Here is an 8,122-nt window from a genome sequence, read left to right on the forward strand (position 1 = left end):
CAACAATTGTTACTACTAATAACACTAGACTAACAACAGCAGGGAAGATCATGTCTGTCTGCACTTCTACGATCAGCCTTTATATTTAGTTTTGTTTTAAATAATAGGGACAAGTATTTTGAATTAAGGGTTAAATTTCTACCTCTTTCTTTCATCATATTCGTGGAGCTGTTACCAAATTAATGAACTACTGAGAGAGAAATTTGCTTCCTAATAAGCATTAAGATGTCTTCATTTTTTTCCTTGCAGAATTTTAGTGTTCCATTTTTATAGCTAGGCTGTTTAGCCCTTCTGTTCTTACAGCTAGCAGGCCATTGGAAATTCCTTATTTTTTCCTAAGAGAGATAGAGATTCACAATATAAAGTCAGCATTTCCCTAAAAATCAGCAACATCTGTTGCAGTCAAAAGTAACTTGCCTTTAGAGTCTCCCCAGAACATCCTTCAGAGCTCTGCCTACACCCACTGCTTCAACAAGAAAAGATAAATTCCTTGTGAGAGTGATGTAATGGTCTAAAGGAAGAGAATATAGTCAGGTAAAGAAGGCATAACATTTGCAGTGGTGTATATGACATAGGTTTTATTCCGATTAAACTAGATATAATGGGACATTTCCTGATTCTCATTCTGTGTAAGTTCTGTTTTTCCTAAATGCCACAAAAGTACTGTAGTGTAAAAAGGGGATAAGAAAATTTAAGTCCCATAAAGTTATCCTCTACATATAAATAGTATGTTCACTTTATTGACTTCCCAAATTCTTAAGTCAAACATATAGAGTCTTCAGTTCATGTAGATGTAGATTTTTCTTTCTGTAACTTACTCTCTCCACCAAGACACAGGAGTCATAAAGTCTCATTTTACCAGCAACTTACAGATATTCAAGTGGCCAGACTGCAGAATTTAAGCCTCAGAAGAATCATATTGTTTTAGTCCCCCCCAGAGAGGCCTGCTTCTACCTTTCTGTCATTAACAGGCAGGCTGTGTCAAGATGATTTCACTTTTATTGAATGTCATCTATATACTAGCCACTACTGACTCCTCATTCATCAAAGCCTAAGGTACTCACCTGCATGAGACAGGTTTTCTAAGCATAAAAAATGACCATGCAACAAAAATTCACAATTTTTATAAGGTATATTAATAATGCTAATTAAAAAAACATGACAAGACTGATATTTAGGTATCAAAACATATTGGAAATAAAGCAAAATCAATAAAAGGGTAGTCTGGACTGTGTACTCATCACCAGTCCCACTGGCAGCCAAGAGGGCTTTTCTTGCTAAGAACAAAGTTTTTCCCTCCCCTATCCTCCTTGTGTTCAATGGTGAAGAGAGAAAGGGAGGCCAGAGAACTCTACACACCCCTGGGGAGGACTCCCTGCCTACCCCCCACCCCAGTATGCAATGTTCACAACTGTGGTCATCAAGTCTAACCTCTATATGGTTCAGAAATCTCAGAATTTTAAGACTTCTCACTCCCACTAAGTGTCCTCTAGTATTCAAAATCCATCTAAGCAAAACCTCCTACCTTTCTAACCTCTGTTCTCAATGTTCCCTTTGCCTTCTTGATCTAACTGAAACCTGCCTGCAGTCCTAGTTCTTGGGAACTAAGTGCCCAAGTGGGAATTGGTGCCACGACTCAGTTTTAAATCTCTTATCACACCTCACTACTCATTATACCTCTTTATAGAATCATCTGTAGACCCTCAGGTCCCACTCCTTGTTTTCAGAATTTTGCGCCCTGGCTCATCATCACTGTCTCCAACACTACCACTCTAGATAATCTTCCAATACTGGTGCCTCTCAATTCCTTGACTTCTTTTCCATCAGTGAGCCACTTGCCCACATGGTCATACCCCAGACAAGACTATATATACACAAATAGTTTTCTGGTGGAAATTTCCTCTCCTCAAAGAGTTGGCATCCTTTTTTTCTTAAGCACCACCATTTCTTTGTTTAAACCGCGAAGCAAAAATTAATCAATTCACCAGAAAAAGAGCTGGCAAATTCAACCAATCCAAATAGTGGTATGGGAGACACAAACACCACATTTCTAGACTAGACTATAAGCCAGATTCCACTGCTACCACCTCAAAGTGTAAAATTTTTTACCTATTAAATGATTTTTGAAGTAACTGTTTTGACACAGATTAGATTTTTTTATGGTTAAATTAAGAATTAGATTATGATCCAATTCATTATAAAGAAGTATGACCTATTGTCACATGTATTACATGCCATGAGGGAAGGTTCCTTTAGGCAATTAGTCAATTTGCCAATTAAAATAAATGTGTTTCAATCATCATGTTCCACACAAGAAAAGGGGAAAAAAAATGACTTCAATAATTGCACTTTGCATTTCTATAGCAACTTTCATTTAAGAAGCTGAAAGCACTAATTTAATTAAACTTCCGAATACTCCCATGAAGTAGGTGTTATTATTTCCATTTGACAAAGGCGCAAATGAAGTCACAGAAAGATTAACTCACTTGCCTGGGGTTATGTGGTGAGTTAGCAGCAGCAGAGGTGAGAACAAACCCCGATTGTTCTCTATAGTCTCGAGCCAGAGTCTCTAAGTCTCTGCACTCTTGCCTAAGTCTTAGCAGCTCAACCCCTACCTGCTGCTAGAGCACTGGAGATTTTAATTCTTCAGGAGTTAGAAGAACCACAGATTATTCAAAAATGCTTATGGTTGTCATTCCTGCATCACACTTTCTTGAACGGCATTCATTTGGGGCAAATTTTGGTTATGTTTTCATTTTTACCCAAACACTCCTTTATCAACATAGTCCCTCTTTTTTCTTACATAATTAAGTGGTCTAATCCCAGAAAGCAACACTGTTTGCTTTTAATTAAGGAATAAATCGTGCAAAGTTTCATGGGAAATTTTCAGAATCTCCACCTAATCTTCTATTAATGAAATGGATCTGATGGCTGCTCTGTTTGCATTAGTCACAGTACACGCCACACATGAATTTAAGAAGCGTATTGAGCAAACAACGTTAAAATATACCAGGAAGTAATCTGTAGATTTAAATGAATATTTAGACATCTTCAAGGGCAAACAGTCCATCATCGTATTAAATTAGGATATAGAATCACTCCATCTTTTTTTTTTTTAATTTTTTTTCCAACGTTTTTATTTATTTTTGGGACAGAGAGAGACAGAGCATGAACGGGGGAGGGGCAGAGAGAGAGGGAGACACAGAATCGGAAACAGGCTCCAGGCTCTGAGCCATCAGCCCAGAGCCTGACGCGGGGCTCGAACTCCCGGACCGCGAGATCGTGACCTGGATGAAGTCGGACGCTTAACCGACTGCGCCACCCAGGCGCCCCTAGAATCACTCCATCTTTGTCACAAGGCATTTTCTGACCATTTCTTTCTAACCTTTCAGACAATGAGCTTATACATCCTTTCAAAAGTAATATTTTAGAAAAATCCATTTGGAAAAATGTAACTTCCAGTTTCATCTTGTTACATGATGTATAGATTTTGAGACCAGTAAGGTCAAAGGGATAGAATCAAGATATGCGATTTCTTACTGTTAAGTAAGGTATTAGCTCCAGCTGCCATAATAAAATAGCACAGACTGGGTCAATAACAGAAATTTATTTTCCCACAGTTCTGGAGGCCAGACATCCAAGAACAAGGTGACAATAGGGCTGTCTTTTGGTGATGCCTCTCTCCTTGGCTTGCAAACGGCTGCTATCTTGCTGTGTTCGCACGTGGCCTTTTCTCTGTGTGCAGAGATATCTGAGGTCTCTTCCTCTCTTTGCAAGGATACCAGTCTTATCAGATTAGGGCCCAAACCTTAGAACCTCATTTAACCTTCAAGACCCCATCTCCAAAAACAGTTACATTGGAGGTGAAGGCTTCAGCTATGAATTTTGAGGAGATCCAATTCAGCCAATAACAAGTAATTTCCATCTTAGTCAATAAAACAGAAAAGACCCTACTGCTATGTCCAGGAAACCACAGACACAGGGATGACTCTTATCAGGAAGGACATAACATATATACACATGTAAAACATTTTTTAAAATCTTTATTCTCTTAAAAGGAATTCTGGGGTTCACTGTTTAACTTAAATTCCACTTTTCCATGTACCCCTACCCAGACCCACTCACCAACACAATTGCCACTCCAAGCCGAGGAAACTCCTCACCTGAAACCTACTCCTCCTTCAGTAGGTTCAAAACACAGCTCAATTTCAGCTTTCAAAAGGAAGCAATATCATGTAGCAGAAATGTCACTCATATTAAGAGATCTGAAACTGAGTCCCAGCTCTCACATTCAGTGACACTATAACCTTTCTCTTCCAACCTCAGTATTTTATTAAATCCAGATTCAAAAATATCTATGATTAAAAGAAAACAAGCACTTTGATATATGTATTTGAGGAACAGTAGTAAAACATAATAGTAAATGATTACCAGCCTCAGGATATCCTTTTACTCATCAGCAAATGATCATTATTTCAAATACAGTGAACCATTTAGAACCATTCAGAATATGTAAGGATGTATGGAAAGATAATAGAGTATGAGTATACTTATTCGGGTCTGAATAATATGTAAAGCAAGAATCTTAGAAATTTCTGCCAGTTTATTTCTGCTAATTAGCTCTATTGAAGATATAGTTTTTATGGTCTTAAACAGCTAAACAGTTTTAGAAGCTTCTTTGGTAACTTATGAGGCATTTTTTTTTCTAGAAACAGTTTCCCATTCATACTCTATTGTTTACTCCCTTTTATCTGTTCTCATACTTTTTTGTATGTATTCCCATTGCAGCAGTTTTCAATTTGTATTTATTATACATAATTAGTTATTTGTAAGTTGTCTTCTTCATACATTGTAAGCTTCTTAAAAACTAGAATCAATTATTCATTTAAATGTGTTTCCCCAGCAACTGGCATAGTGCCTAGAACATAGCATGACTCAATATGTTTGTTTAAACATGTAGGAATTCTTCCTAATTTGTGAATAATAATTTAATTTCCCAGATGTCTGAAGTGTCTCTTCTTGTTTATGTAACTACATAAAGGATGGAGGAGATTACAAATTACTCAAATCACCATTACGTTTTAATTGATAACATATTTGTCTTCTGGAAATCCATATAATTCAGGTTAGCTACTCTCTCTCAATTAGGGGTCTCCGTGGGTCATTTGTAAAGGGAGCTTATAAGTTACTATATGAGTATAAAACTTAACACTATATAGAGGGATAGCACTTGCTAGTGCTATCTAGAATTCTAGAATTCTGAGAAGTTGAAAATGGATTATCAATAATCTGTGGAAGGGTTATTTCCATATTCTGTCTGTTACAAAAGTGTTTCCCATTTTCTAACTGTCAAAAGTAATCAGGAAGCAAAAGGAAAACATAGCCAGAGGTGTGCTATCTTAAAAGGTCTGAGAGCCAATATTCTGTTCCCCCAAAATAAATTTAAATCCATTTGGGGGGGTCCCTGGGTGGCTCAGTGGTTACGTGTTGGACTCTCGATTTGGGGTCAGGTCATAGCCTCATGATTTGTGAGACAGAGCCCCACATAAGGCTCTGCACTCACAGCAAGGATCCTGCTTGGGATTCTCCCTCTCAACCTCTGTCTCTGCCCCTCCCCTCCTTGCACACATGCCTCTCTCAAAATTAATTAAAACTTTAAAAAATAAAATTATCGCTGCTAGGCTTGGTGTGCTAGAATAATCTGATTATGTTCCCACTAAAATAAGTCAAACCAGTGGAATAGTCTTAGATTGCAGCTGAAAGAATTTTGTTTTTAATTTATACTTTTATAAGACTTCCCCACACAGAAATATTGTGGTGGTAGATAGTCTTCAGTCACATTCTATGTGCAAGGAGAACAACGTTTGTGTAGGTCCAATGACGACCTAAGCCCAGGATTGGAAAAGTATGGCCTCCTTGTCATCTGCTTCACAGGAGAGTTGTCATAAAGGCAAATCCTGTGTCATCACCCCAGACCTATTGAATCAAACTCTGGGTTGAAGCCTGGTGATATGATTATACAAGTCCTCCATATAATTCATGTTAAGCTAAAATCTGAGAACCATTGGTCTAAGTTCATAAAGTTATACGTCATGATGGCAAAGCCTTGGTTTGAACGCTTTGAGTTCCATCTTTGCTTTAACTATCTTGATTTTGGTGTTGATGTAATAAATGTTTTATTGATAATGTTAATAACTCTGGAAATAATAAACCTGTCGAATCATGTTCTGTCACTGTCTACTTTCTTAGTTAAAATCTGTCTTGAGTGTCTTTAGGTTCACAGTGATGCATATAAACAGATCTGGTTTTAAAAACAGAGAGCTCTCTTTTTAACTAAATTCTTCATATAAATCATTTTCATGCATTCATTTTCGTGGTATCCTCCAACTCTCTCTTCAGCTTCCTCATTCCATATCTGTTGTTCCCACTTTCTCTCTTTCTGGCCTCTTTATATGAATCGTGATCATTGCTTACACCTGCTGTAGCCCAGCTTATCATAATGAATGAATTTTAATGCCAAGTTGTTTAGATAGAATTTGAAACTGCAAAGGAGATTTATAGTTCAGGGAGCATCATCTGGAGAAGCCCTAATTTATTTTCACAGTTATGTAAAATTTAGATCTCTTGTGTCTGTACAACCCACCTGGAAGAGGCAGCAATTGTATTTCACAGGTTGGTCAGCACAAATGATTTAGACCAAACTCTAGACAGCAGGTGCTCTTTTCCTTACCTTACTCCCTCCCCCAGGAAAGATTTGAATATTTTGTTCTCTAAGAGAAAGGAAAGGAAATTAGACTACTATAAATACAAACAATCAGAATGTCCTTTCATATCAACAAGCTGTGTCCATCACCAAGAAAACTTAAGTAAGCTATTCTTCCCAACTCTCTAAACAAGACAGACACTTTGTTTCTGGGGATACTCCCAAAGGGGACATTCTGTCTACTTTACTTATACTACAGGGCAACAATCACTGTGGCTATTTTTATTCTTGCCAAAGATGACCCTGAGAATGGAAACCTAGCTGAAGAGCTGCTATATGGTCCCTACACCAGAAAGACCCACCTCAGCCAGGTGGCCTTTGAATGCTACTGAACCATGTAAACTCTACCTGCTTCAATCGAATTTACCTTTATGCTGTGTACAATCATTTAAGTCAGAAGGGCATAGGATTCAGTCAAAACCCCTTCCAAGTTCAAGTCGTGGCTCTATAGATCACTAGCCAAAGGATACTGCATAAGCCACTTGAACACTAAAATTTAGTTTGCTTAGCTGTAAACTAGAAACCTAATAATGATCATCGCTCCCATAAGAAAGCTTGAGGATAAAATGACAATCAGTGGTTCTCAAAGGAAGGTAATTTTGACCCCCAGAGGAGGTTTCATAAAGTCTGCAGTTATTTTTGGTTATCATAGTTGAGGTGAAGTGGAAGGGTAAATCTAGTGGGCAGAGACCAGGGATTTTACCAAACTTCCTATAAGCACAGGACAGCCCTCCACAACAAAGAACTATCTGGCCAAGAAGAGTCAATAGTTCTAAGCTTGAGAAACTCTTGATGAGATGTTATATGTGAAACTACTTTGTAAATTAAAATGATAGTTACTCAACAAATGTTTACTATGTGTCAGGCACTGTCTTAGAAACGAGATGTTATGTTAAACCTAGATGCACAGAAATGTGACCCTAAGATTCAAGGTGCTTCAAATCATCCAAAAAGGACTCAACTTATTTGACCTTCCAATGCCTTGCTCAGTGCCTTCAATATAGATAGCATCAAGTGCTATACATGTTTTGCTTGCTTGTTAACTGATCCAGTCAAAACAAATTGCAAAGGTCTCTTGAAAGCTGCCAATGTTTATTCTTTGTCACACACATCCTTATGTCAGACATCACCACAGATTTTCAAGAACTAATGGTCAATAAGTATTTCAGAATAAATTTTGCAATACCATTATTTTTTCTGGGTCAGCCAAAAAAAAAAGGATTGAGTAAAGTATCAAAGTTTAGGGGTGCCTAGGTGGCTCAGTCGGTTGAGCATCCAACTCTTGATTTTGGCTCAGGTCATGATCCCAGTGTCATCGGATCAAGCCCCATCTCGGGCTCTGTGCTGACAGGATCCTGC

Source organism: Lynx rufus, unplaced genomic scaffold, assembly GCF_022079265.1.
Source record: "Lynx rufus isolate CCGP_SWC_20201006 ecotype Redwood Valley unplaced genomic scaffold, mLynRuf1.p SCAF_2, whole genome shotgun sequence".
NCBI classification, from domain to species: Eukaryota; Metazoa; Chordata; class Mammalia; order Carnivora; family Felidae; genus Lynx; species Lynx rufus.